The sequence below is a fragment of the Macrobrachium rosenbergii genome, chromosome 3, assembly GCF_040412425.1.
Source record: "Macrobrachium rosenbergii isolate ZJJX-2024 chromosome 3, ASM4041242v1, whole genome shotgun sequence".
In the NCBI taxonomy this organism is placed as follows: Eukaryota; Metazoa; Arthropoda; class Malacostraca; order Decapoda; family Palaemonidae; genus Macrobrachium; species Macrobrachium rosenbergii.
In genome coordinates, this window is record NC_089743.1 from 51,855,030 (window position 1) to 51,868,593 (window position 13,564).

The window sequence follows — 13,564 nt, forward strand, 5'->3', positions numbered from 1 at the left end:
TATATTATATATATCATGTATATTATATATATCATGTATATATATATATATATATATATATATATATATATATATATATATATATATATATATATATATATATATATATATATATCTATATATATATATATATATATATATATATAGATAGATAGATATTATATATATACATACATATATATGTGTATATATATATATATATATATATATATATATATATATATATATATATATATATATATATGTATATATATATATATATATATATATTATATATATATATATATATATATATATATATATATATATATACACTGTATACAGTATATATATAGGACTGGGATTCCTTTCGACAATGGTAGACGTTTAGTATTTTTACTTAAAAATGTTCTCTCGACAATATTTTACTGTTGGCCAGGACGATATTGTCTGCACAATCGTATTTAAAATTACGCGGTTTACGTAAAAGCTGAATTTCCTTATCGAAGACAATGATCGTAAATGTCCAATGTATCCGTATCGTGAAATGTCCCTTATATCCGTACAGTGTTAACCTAAATACGCATTAAACTTCAAACAAAAAGTAATCATTTCACTGATCTTAAATCTTAAAACTAATCCTTCCAATCAGGAAAGAAATATACAAATCTTTTGTTCACCGCTGTTGGTCATTTCAACCTAATGGCGTGAAACCGCCATCAGCGAACAACGAGTTCATACTTTCAGGTCAAAGCAACAACATATATATATATATATATATATATATATATATATATATATATATATATATATATATATATATATATATATATACACACATATATATATATGTAATATATAATTATCTTTTATAACTGAATTATAGATTTAGAAGTGTTAAGCTTCGCGTTGTTATTGTAACTTTCTAAATGTCATTACCACCCTTATTTTATAATTGGCAGAATACGCTTGCCAAAACAGTAGCAGATTTCTTGATATATATCAAAATACTTAATGCTTGCTGTGGTTAACTGTAAGTTTTGGGTTACTTAGATTGATGTTGACGGAGATGCGAACCATTTATTCACAACGTTCGAGGCACAGTTAAAGTGCAGAGTCTGTAGGGAATATAGTACCTTTATTCTTATTTTCCAATTACTTATTTTGAACCAAAACGCTTCGTGCATCTCGTAAAACTTTTTTCGGACATTTATAAACCAAAAATAATAATAATCATCATCTCCGGTCACGTCCTGTAGTTGATAATAGCATTCCTACCGAGAGGGGTTGTGAAGGAGGGGTGGTTAGGTCCTAGGATTGGCAGTTTTAGCAGTGGTGGACTGGCGGCATCCAGAGCTGTTGAGAGGTTTCAGGCGTCGGTTACGAAAGGTAATACCAAGAGCTGGATAGTAACAATGAAATGAGCTCGACTGCGTCTTGTAGAAGGGAAGGATTCAGTTTACGAGGCTGTTATTCTTAGATAAGGCTCAGACATGTCATATGTCTATGGCCTAAATCTGGTGCAAGGTGGTTGTGATGAGACACTGTCTGAGAACTTGGGTCTAGGCAGTGCCAAGGTCAGACTGTATCATTAGGCCTAGACTGTTTCTACAAAATTATTGAATAGAAATGAATTGGAGTGAATTACAAATGACAAGTGAAATGAGTTGGCCCCTACTATCTTTGTAAATTGACGGTTTATTATATTTTAGCATTATTGTCTGCTTATGAAACAATGAACGCCTAACAAATATCAAGACCTCCTGATAAGTGTAATAAACACACATCAAAGTTTACACTGTGGTCTAAAATAATTATTGAAGTCGGTAAACTTTAGTCATTTAGCCTGTCTTAGTCGTGTTTTTCTCACGTGTCACAGTGACAAAATTTAACATTTTGGTAATGTTTAATGCAAGGCATTGCTACCCATCCCAGTCTAGTAAGTCATTCTGAGGCAATGCATTCTCAAAATTTGCTGTAGATCTTGAACTAATAACTCAGAATCTGTCAGAATTCATCACAACACACCAGCCAAGTTGTCTGGTGGTGGCGTCACTGTTCCTTCTACCCCATACACTGCTAATAATAATTTACAAATAATTTTATTTTGCACCATAATCCTTCATACCAAAATTAAACAAACTGTATTTATATATTATTCGAAATTTGCAGGTAATTTAGGGAGATCTGGTTTTGAAGTTTGTGAAACTGGTGTTAGTGCTAATCAGGTTCTAGTGTCCAAACTTAGATGGATGGGATTTGGGGAAGCATTTCACAGAACCGTTACCGAATGATAATATATTGCTCCATAGGGCAGTGTTCTTGGCACACTACTGTGTATATTAAGTGCATTAAGAAGTTTTGTTTGGCCTACAAAACATGCTTATTGCCTAAGCAAATTATACTACTTGATTTGCATCAATCACATCTCCTGACTGTAGACCTAAGGCTGCTGAATCTTACAATGTGTTTACTTAAAATTAGTGCATGTGCAAATTATGTAGAATTAAACTGTCCAGACCTCAAAAGAATGTTAGCTGGCCTAGGACACTGGATCCCAACACAGGTCTTATAATTGGCAATGTTATTTGCACATAACTCAACAAAATTCATGGTGTCTTTTTAACTTCAAATTCACTTTTGAGAGGCATATCCAATTTAACTTCTTAAATGGTTCAAAGAATTTGAGTTACTGAAAGGTCAAAGAATTTGAGGTACTGAAAAGTCTTTAAGGATTTTTGGACTCCACCCAACCAGAGGAAATGTTTGTGTTCTTTAATCCTACTGTGTTTTGAATATTATTGTTCCTCACTTTAGTCCTCAGGAGCTGACTTATATCTTAAGAAGTTGGGTAAAAATTTTAGTTCTGTTAGATTTCTCATTCCTTACCTTAGTATCAGTCTGTGGTGTACAGTCGCATGATGAACTCGTATGTGTTCTATGAAGTTTTTTATAATTCTGATCTGCTGGAGTCCAAATCTCAGACTTGGTACTAAGAAATTCTGTAAATTCTAACGGTTTTGCCTTTTTATTTCTCTCTGGTTCAGAACCAAACAGTTTCATAGAAGTTTTAGCTCAGCTGTGACCAAAATACGGAATTATGTTCCAAGTTGTGCACTAGAATTATTTGGAACTTAAGTTTAAATTGGGTACAGGTGGTTTTTTAGAAGACCACATGAATATCACTTTTTTACTCACATTCTTATTGAACGTGGTTTCAAGTGTATATCGACACTTCCTTCTTGTTCAGCAAAAATGCCATCGTTGTTGGATTTTTCAGTCATGCTGTGATGTTTGTAATTCATTTCTAACAGTTGTAGTAACACTTTGACTTGCATATGAATAGAATTTAACCTCTGTAGACCACTGAATTCCATAACTTTATTCACAGAGTCTTGGAATGATCCTTGTTTGATGGTTCTTTCAACATTGGTCAGTATTATGGCCATCCAGGCATGACTACTTAGAATTTTTTAGGCCACTTGAGCGCATGGGCTTTTTTCTCATATGATTGTTTAATTCTCACTCTTTCAATGTATACAGCACCTACCAACTCATCCTTGACGTTGTATGTTTTCCTTCTTCGTGAATGTTTCTATGGCATAGATTTTCTGTAGAGTTGGGAGGCATCATAGCATCATAGTTTTCTCCACCGTTCTATCAGATCCAAGTTTTAATTTCGTCTAGACAGTATCTTCACTGGACTGGAATCATTTATGGACTAATAGGGCTAACCCAAAGTATTTATTCATACATGGGAGTTGAACATTGGAAAAAGTGAGGTTAACGGAGTTGGACAGCTACGCAGAAAAAGAGCAAAGTACACTGGAGTGTGAAGAGATGCTCTTAGGAGCCTGTAGGCGTAGTTCTTGGGTATTTGTGTTTTTCTGACTGTGGAAGTAAGGTAGGTAGTACATTTTTTGTATGCCTAGTGGGATTGACATGAGAACAATGAACCTCTCCTTCATAGCTTTTTGTGTATTTGGATGGGTGCAAGCTATACCATCCAGTGTTTGAGTAAGATTTCCATATGTCTGAAGCTTTCTTCAATTTATTTCCGTTACAGTTAACTACATTTCTAAGAAGCTTCTTGCTCACCTTGGTTGTGTTGCATGCATGGGTGGTAGGATGCAACTGGATAACAGGGTCTTCAGAAACTGGATGTTTACTCTCTACATCCTTCATAATAGATCCTGGACGTACCTAAATGGGCCTATCATGGTTTTTTACCACCCCTCTACCTGCCCATTAGATTCTTTATTTCTAATTGAACATAATGTAATTCAAACCTCATTCTGAGAATTCAGGTTAACACGCTTCATATTAGTCTTGGAGAGAACATTATATATAAAATGAATGAGTCATCATCTTTATTTGGATATCAAATATCAAACAGCATTTTATTTGAGAATGTTTTTATGCATCATCTTTTGCTGCTTTTCTCAAAAGGATTTCATCAAAGGTAACCATTGTCATCAATAGCCATACCCTTGATTTTCTCCATATCCTCTTCCTGTCTCTGCTTCAAGTTAACCCAACGGTTGTTCTGTAAGCGCCATTTTGGTCACAGATTCATTAAGCCTAGGGAGTAGACCTACAGATCCCCAAGCAGGCCTTCAGAAAACAGGTCAAACTACATTTCATTTGTACAATTCTCTTTGGCATTCTATTCTTGCTTTGGGTAGCGCTTACAACAACAGCCTTTCAAATGTTAGCCTAAAGAATTTTTGGAGGCTAAGCCCAGATTTTTCCACTTTAGTTTTCTTCGTCTATCTTGCTCTATTTAAGGGCTTTAGAACGACTTTCCCATCGGTTTCTTCACAAAAATGCTTTACTTATCTTTCCAAGCCATTTTCAGCAAGCTTGCAAATAAAGAAAAAAATTAATTATTGATATAAGTTCAAAATAACGAATGTGACATTTTGCTTTGGGTATTCTTGCCACCAAAAAAACCGAAATATTGGTTTGATGGTGAAAGTTTCACTTGACTATAACAACGTAGAAATCAGAGCTTGTGCAGCTGATATTTAGAACTGGTATAAATAAAATAGCAGTGTATCTTTGAACTTCAGAAGCTAATATGTTGAGTTTAACAAAATGGAAGTAACCTTTGTTTGGCAGGCTAATGTCTCACACAAGAGTTTATAGTGACTAATAATTGTCAACTGAAATGAGTACCTAGCGCAATGTTTGGCTGCTAAAAACTTTGTTCTTATGATAAAACCTTGTGCTTTGAAGCCTCTTATGAAATGTTCATGCTATATCCTTATGTTTTGAAGCCTAAACCAATTATAAAAAGTACAGCATCCTTCAAGCACGTAAGTAATAACTGAATTTGTAAAAAATTTTATGTTTTGCAGATATGAGTGTGCTTTCAGTAACTCGCATAAGAATGGAGTAATAAAAAACGAATAGTGAACAAGGACCACTGCAGACTGACAAACAGGAACAACTGTGGAGGCAGCAATGCAGATATGGTGGAATACAGCTGAGGAGTTGATAAATGAGCATAACAGCCAGATTGCCTTCACTTCTGGTGAGAAATGCTTAAGCTTAAGTATTCACAGATTGGATATGTTTCTTATGCGCTGCTGGGTTACTTGAAACTTATGATAGGTGTTTTAGAAGACTCATATTTAACAATCGAGGTTAGAGCGCTTTTGTGTCTCCCAAATAATCTAAATTAAAATTCTCCATATTTAAGTCAAGTTATAATTTTCCCACATTCTTTAATTCAGGTTAGAATGCTCCTAATTTTATAAACTTAGGTTAGAACTCTCAAATATTCAATAATTTTCCCAACTATGCTCCAAAATCCTAATACTAAAGTTAAAAAGCTTTTGCATTTTATATTCCAAGTAAGAAAACACATATTCTTTCATGTAGGTTAGAACTTCCCCATATCCCATAATTCTCCAAGGGATATGATGTCAAAGGAATACTGAGTGTCACAGTATGTTTTGCAAGAAGGATACCATAGCTGTCATTACTGGGGATAGCATGTGCTCTGCAAAGACGAGATTGGTTTTGCAAGTGAGTTTCTAGAGTTATAATCATAATCGTCCTATAGCAATAATGACCAAGGAAACAAAATCTATAGTCTCCGATATTCTAGGACCACAAGGGCGTGGCCAGGAAAAGAGTACAGCTCTGCCAGATCTATTTACCATTTCAAATCTCATCATCGAGGTTAATCCCTTGTTGATGCCTTTACCAGAGATCTGTCATTTACTGTACTTCGTTTTCTTACGAAACAGCGTTGAGTAAATTTGAGCTGTTATTTATTGATTTTCCTTAATGATTTTTCTTTTTGCGCGCTTTATGAAATAGTAATCGTATTTTTTGTAATTATACCAGATTATACCATAATGTGTTTAATGCATTAACAAAATTAAAATGTGTGCGGGTGATTCAGCAGGAATAGCTTTGTAGGCCATTTGATTCTTGTCCATATTCCATTTTAACAGTTGTTTATTTGGTTACGTGATTAAATTTTTTCAGTGCCTCTGCAGGTTAAAATAAACTATTCATCATTTAAGAGAGAAAACTGGTTTACCATTAATTACAGGGACCCCCTTGTTTCTGTAAAATAAACTATTTTAACATGTTATAAACAATTTCCTTGGCGTGAGAGTGAAGGTGCTGGGTGGGGAGATTTGTTGCGCTACCCGTACTGTCCAGTGACACTGGCTGCTTGAGGTGACCACCGTTGCAATTGTTTTTGATCGAGCTGGCTTTTTAATTGACCTCGCTGACCACGTGTCATCGAAATGAGGTTTGGCAGCGGCGGACAGAAATAATCCCATATTTCTTTGTCTGTATGAAAATTATGTTTGTACAGATATGCATTTGAGTATGAAAATGGTGACAAAGTAGTTCTGGAGAAGCGAAAGCCGTGAAAAAAGTGAAGACAGGGGAAAGAGTTGTGGGAAAAACAATGGTACAGTAAGTGCATGACATGGATTTTTTTTTTTTTTTTTTTTTTTTTGCTGTGCGCAATATACAGTATAGCTCTTAAGGGCATTATTGGTATTTTATATAAAATGTGTTTTCCAATGTTCTATGTATGTAAAGCAAAAAGTTATTAGGATTTAAGCGCACTCATATTTCTAAAAAGAAAAAAAATGTTTTAGAGGAATCAGGGAGCATTGATGCTAGTAATTAACACACGGAAGAACATTTTCACATGAAAATTGCCGCTAATATGCTGGTCAAAACAGATTTTAAGTATTATTGCTTTAGTTTTAATTTGATTATTTCTGGCCACTCATTGTTAACAGTAACTAGTCCTAGCTTGCTGTTGGCTCTTAAACTATCGTTGCCTTAAATAAGGCCTTAGTTCGTCCAAGCTAGCGTAAATAGTGATTAGTACTGCTGCCATATTTTCTTAAACCCGTTCAAGCTTTTCGGGAACAAAGGGTGATAATTTGGTAGATTTGGCCCTATTTTTGGGCGGCACTGCCATTTCCTCGTGTAGGGATGGATTAAGAGCAAGGTCCGAACTGTGACCTCCCTCCATTCCTCAATACAAAAACACAACAAGATCAAAGCATTATACTTGGACCTTGTTATGCATTTTTAATTTTGCCCAGTACAAAATTTAACATATATATATATATATATATATATATATATATATATATATATATATATATATATATATATATATATATATATATATATATATATATATATATATATATATATATATATATATATATATATATATATATATATATATATATATATATATATATATATATATATATATATATATATATATATATATATATATATATATATACATATACATATACATATACATATATATATATATATATATATATATATATATATATATATATATATATATATATATATATATATATATATATATATATATATATATATATATATATATATATATATATATATATATATATATATATATATATATACATATATATATATATATATATATATATATATATATATATATATATATGTACTATATATATAATTATGTATATATATATATATATTGCTACGAATGTCCTGGGATACTTACTTAACTCTGGGCGGCAACGGATAACACAGGAGAGTTCCTTTTATTTCATAAATATCTGTCTCAATATTAGGACAAATCGTAGACAAAACAAAGGAAATCTATGGCTTAGGGCCTTCTTCATGTGAGGGAATTATGTAAACTCAAGGGTTCTCTTAATTAATTATATTTACATAACAACACACATCAGAAGAATGACGAATTGCTGGGCAGATGATAACAAGGGCATGCTAAAATAATGAATCCTACACAGAATAAATATTCTACGCTGACGATATCTTCGCAACAGGGAACATCGCAGTGGAAAGGGGAACTGCACATGGATCGGCCGAGAGATTCTACAGTTGAGGCCTATCTGCAAATATATGCAAGACGGTTACTTGCAGTAATAGTAAGACTCTCAAAGGGAAACTGAGGAATGCACAGATGGTGCCAGATAACTCAGTTCAACACTAATGCACAATTACGTTAACACTGAATGCTCCAACACAAATTACTGAAGTTGATCACACAATGGACAAATAAAAGAAACATTAGACAGAGAAATAACAGGGATCGTGACTGGCTAAAAGGACCTTACTCCAGCACATTACCTTAGTCAAGATGACGATGTCTTCATTCAATAGGGTGCTGACAATGGAGGAGGGAATTATAATGCCACTACAAGTATACTGGGTCGAGGCCCCGGTGTTGAAACACGTGGTTCAGAAGGACAGGGAGAGCAAGGACGTCTGTCCTCGGGCCGTGTTCTAAGCGTTCTCTCTCGATTTCTGTTGCAGTGTCTATTTATAACCTTCGAGGATTATGCACCGCTTGTCTTCCAGATGGTGCAAAGGTCAATCTTTGTCATGTTTCCTTTAATGGCGACCGCATGGCAATAGTCAACCCATGTGGGTTCAGAATGGGGGGGGGCAACTTTCTCTTTTTTTGGCTCCTCCCTTGCCTAGCTGGATGCAGGGCTACCTGGAATTAGGCCTAAAAAGCAGTCACTTTGAACAGAGAAGGAGGGGTTAGGCTTCCCATTTTGGGGAATGGAAGAGAGTTTATGAAGGGGCGAGTTGAAACCACAGTTTTAGTAATTAATGATTTTTATATTCCTTTTTTCAGCTGTGTTGCAAAATTGTAAAAACAGGTGAGGCTGTGAGAAAAAGATCCCATTCATTTGTTGCAATATATATATATATATATATATATATATATATATATATATATATATATATATATATATATATATATATATATATATATATATATATATATATATATATATATATATATATATATATACTGTATAAATATATATTATATACTGTATACATATATATAAATATATATATATATATATATATATATATATATATATATATATATATATATATACATTATATGTATATATATATGTATATGTATATATATATATATATATATATATATATATATATATATATATATATATATATATATATATATTTATATATTTTATACATATATATATACCTTTTATGTATATAAGTACATACGTTAACATATATGCATGCATACAAATGCATACATTACTTCAAAACGAAGTATTTGTGAGTAAAAGCAAACAGCTGGACTGCACTCTCGAATATGTCCACTCTCAGGTTTAACCTTAACCTCGAGGTCAATCCTGAAAGCGTACCTTTTAGGATTAGGATTAAATACCTCCTTCGGCAGGACGGGAAACGTGGCTGCGCCCCTAATAGTTTCTCGTGGACGATAGGTTGCAATCTGCAAGATATTTCTATATGTGCTTGATTTTCGCTTTCCAACTCCTCCTTGGCAAGGCCCATGGTCCTATTTGGTTCCTAAAATCTAGAATAAAAGTACTTCCGCCTGTCCAGTTAACAGGCCCACATTGCTATATGGGTTTCACTTTATAAACATTTTAAATATACAGTAGAATTCACTGCAGCAGCTCCCGTGAATTACAATTTAAGCCCCTTTCCAGTGGAAAGCTATAATTTGGTTTTTCGGTATATATTTAGGTACTAATAACTTGATTAACCTTTCGCGGCTAAGTAAGTGCCTTTTCACCAAAAAAAAAATTATCTACGTCTTCTTTTAAGTCTTATCACTGGTTTTCGTTCAAACTTTTGTCTAGCAGTCGTTTTTCCTGATATTTAGATTTTTTTTTTTACTTGTAGATTAGAGTTTGTAATCTGCCTTTTTTTTTATTTGCAGCTTAGAGTTTGTAATCTGCCTAATTTTTTTTTACTTGCAGCTTAGAGTTTGTAATCTGCCCATTTTTTTTTTACTTGCAGCTTAGAGTTTGTAATCTGCCCATTTTTTTTTACTTGCAGCTTAGAGTTTGTAATCTGCCTATTTTTTTTAACTAGCAGCTTAGAGTTTGTAATCTGTCTAAGTGTCCTCTTAAGCTTTAACCTGTAGCAATTTTTCAATAGATTATCTTAAGTAGCAAGTTCAGACGACAGAAAACAATAAAATGTTCATCAAGGACTATATTGATAAGACATTTTCTCTTACGTGTCTATTATAAAAGGTTTGGATACCAGTCGTTTTACTAGTTTTAAGGAATTTTTTCTAGACCATTTGAAGTATAAATTATTTACAATGTGTCTTCCAGATTTGCCTGTACATCAAAAGCCGAGGGTGAAAAGACAGAAGCAGCAAGACTTCCAGTGCAGAAATCCCTGCTTTTGACTTAAGTGGAGAAAAAAGAAACTACAGGAACTGGGATTTCGCGGGATGAACCTAAGTATACATATATCTGACAATGCAGTCTCAGTTTACAATATAATTCATCTGTAACTTTTAAGAGGGATTTTGCATAAATTTCAGCAAGAATAACTTGATAGTTATTAGTGTACAAATGCTCTATAAAGCAAGATTGGACTAGCTTGCGTTGTATAAGAACAAATCTTAACAGTTTAATTGTTGACAGTGCTGTATACTCTTATGTTTTTCGCAGGACTTGTGTCGTCATTGTTTACTTAGAATTTACTAGGGTTACAAAATGTGTCATTTCTCAAAGTGGTAATCTGTAGCATGTTGAATCACTTCACTGTTGAACTTATTCATAGTACTTGCTTGTGGGCTAATTCCCTACATTCATGCGCCAAGTTTTGGTAAACAGCAAATTATTGATTTTTTCCACTTGCTTCAACTTGGGACCTTTGTATGATGCCCAGACTCTCTGGAGGGCTGCTTGGTAATGTAGGATGAGCATGTGTGGCAGCTCTACTTTTTAACGTTATAGCTTAATGCTCTAGCAGTTAAAAGAATTTTCAAAGATCTCCAAATATTTGTAGGGAATTGTTGTAATCTACAGCATTTAGCAAAATGTTGAACTGATAGATACATAATTGCTAATGAAATTTCGTAAGGAAATATCAAGTATTTGCTTTATTTCCATTGTAGCTTCCAGCACGTTGCGTCTTAATTACTGTAAAAACGTTCTCAGAATTCCTAGACTATTTTCATTGGTGCTTTGGATGGGAGTAAAGACTTAAGTTTAATTACTGTTGAATAGTTCACCTCATCTCAGTTACTGACTCTCTTACAGGTTAAACTTGGTTCCCTTCTTGAAGAGATTACCAATCCTAAAACCATGAAGTTGATTCTGATGTACACTAAGGACTCCACTATCTAGATGAAAAATGTCTATTCTATGTGGCAAGAAGGACATAGGATCTATGGCTTCAAGAGCGTACACCTGAGTTTTGAGTGTAGGGAAGGTTCATAATTTTGAAAATATAGGTTTATGAGACCCTTTTAATTTGATATTTTGTCAGTGAAGTCAGATTTTACTGGAAGTTGGCTAGTTTTTCTTAACTTGGGCTCTAATAATTAGTGTTTTTGTACCTCATAGTTTCTAAATTCATATCTAAAATTTAATTATATCATTATAACTCATAATCAGATATATTTACATTAGTGCATTTGATGCAAGTTTCAGTTTGCCATTTGTAGTTTTTTGCCTTGTTGTATTTACTTAGAGTCTCATCATTTATCTCACTCTCATCAGTGCACTGACATCTATAAAATCTTATACTAGAGGAAATGGTTATTTTATAGGGTATACAGCTTTTTAGTGACTATTTTATTAATACCAAAGAAAAAGTTATATATAATTCAAGTTGTAGGCCCTGTAACTCTTATTTTCATGGTTTCCTTGCTTGCAAATTTGCCAGCTGTTATCTACTTCAGAAGGTACTTTTTCATTCAGTGGATTTGTATTTCAACTAGTTTTAAAAGTGAAAATGTCAGAATAACATTATTTTAACTTATCAGTAACCTTAACCTCACATCGCATACATATATTTCCAATAATGAAAAGCATTTAAAATATGTGTTGTAAATTTGAGAAAAGGACTAACTGTTTAACGAAAATCAAAAGTGTATTCTTGACAAGCAAGCATAGTATCTGTAGAATAAAATTCAGATTAAAGAATTAAATATAGTGATATAATTTGAGGTTTGTTGCCCATTAAGGTGACGTAGTTTTGGTATTCAGTGAATTGAAAAGTTTATTGCTGGAACTTGTGTTGGCTTGTTTTACTGTCGCTTGCTACATCTTATAGTTATAACAAAAGTTTTGACATACTTCTTGTCATAGTTGGTTTTAAGTAATAAGTTTTGAAATGGTACTAGTGTGAGTCAGTTCCATAGTCATATGAGGTGTTGAGGGTTCTCACAATAATTCTCCTGTTAAAGTTTGCTTTTACCTGTCCAATTCTGTGGAGCTTCCTGGCAGTGTTTATTAGTGTTAATCCAAGACTGGCGTTAATAACTGGGTGAAGTGGATTTCTGCTATACTTCTCCCTTTAATCTTGCCTTTTTTCACTGGATGGGTTGGGATATTTTATATTTTAGGATGGTTTTAAGGCAGTAGATTGCCTGGAAGTTACCTAGTCCAGTTTTTGAAAGCCTTACCTGTCAAGAAAATTTAATTTCCAGTTAGGTTTTTTGATGACTTTAAATGCAGGTTTTATCCACAAGACTGCTCTTACGGAAAATTAACTCTCATGGACTCTAAGGAAAATATCATAAGATCTATTTGTATTCTGTCATTGCAAATGTTTTCGAGACTTGAGGAAGCTTGCTGGCTGTCATTGTCATTATTAGTTTCGGTTATTCTATTTTTAGAATAGGGCTGACGAACTTTCCTCACTTTGCTGCTGGATTCCTACCTACCCACCTCTGGTTCCTTCCCTTTCCTGAGCCGATCCCTGCTAGAACATATGGCTCCCTAGTGGTGTGCGCATGCGCGGAACCCTTTTATAACAAAAACATGTCCTCTGATAGGTAAGCATTGCTTTAATATGTGAATGCCTGTAGAGAGGATAACAAAAATGTCAATACAGAAGGTAGTATGAACAATTCATAATTATTCTACAGTATAGCTATTTCAGAGAGCTGCTGACTTTGATATCGAATTTAAAGTTGGCAACTGAAGGAACAGAGATGATGTGGTGGTGTTCTGTAGCAACAGATGGTTATTATTTCACAATTGCAGTTTACTTCAGTGCCATAATA

The 13,564-nt window shown here is 33.5% G+C and overlaps 1 long non-coding RNA gene across 2 annotated transcripts in view; it reads left to right on the forward strand.

Moving 5' to 3' along the window:
* Positions 1-13,277, forward strand: part of LOC136855635 (uncharacterized) — a 16,674-nt gene extending 3,397 nt beyond the window's left edge. The window contains exons 1-4 of one of the 2 annotated variants that reach the window (XR_010858092.1): positions 1,266-1,368; positions 5,340-5,515; positions 10,653-10,784; positions 11,592-13,277. This is a non-coding gene — a long non-coding RNA (uncharacterized lncRNA). Of the gene's footprint in view, positions 1-1,265; positions 1,369-5,339; positions 5,516-10,652; positions 10,785-11,591 lie in introns of those variants that run through there. The other variant, XR_010858091.1, reaches the window with a different exon arrangement.
* Positions 13,278-13,564: the final 287 nt, after the last annotated feature.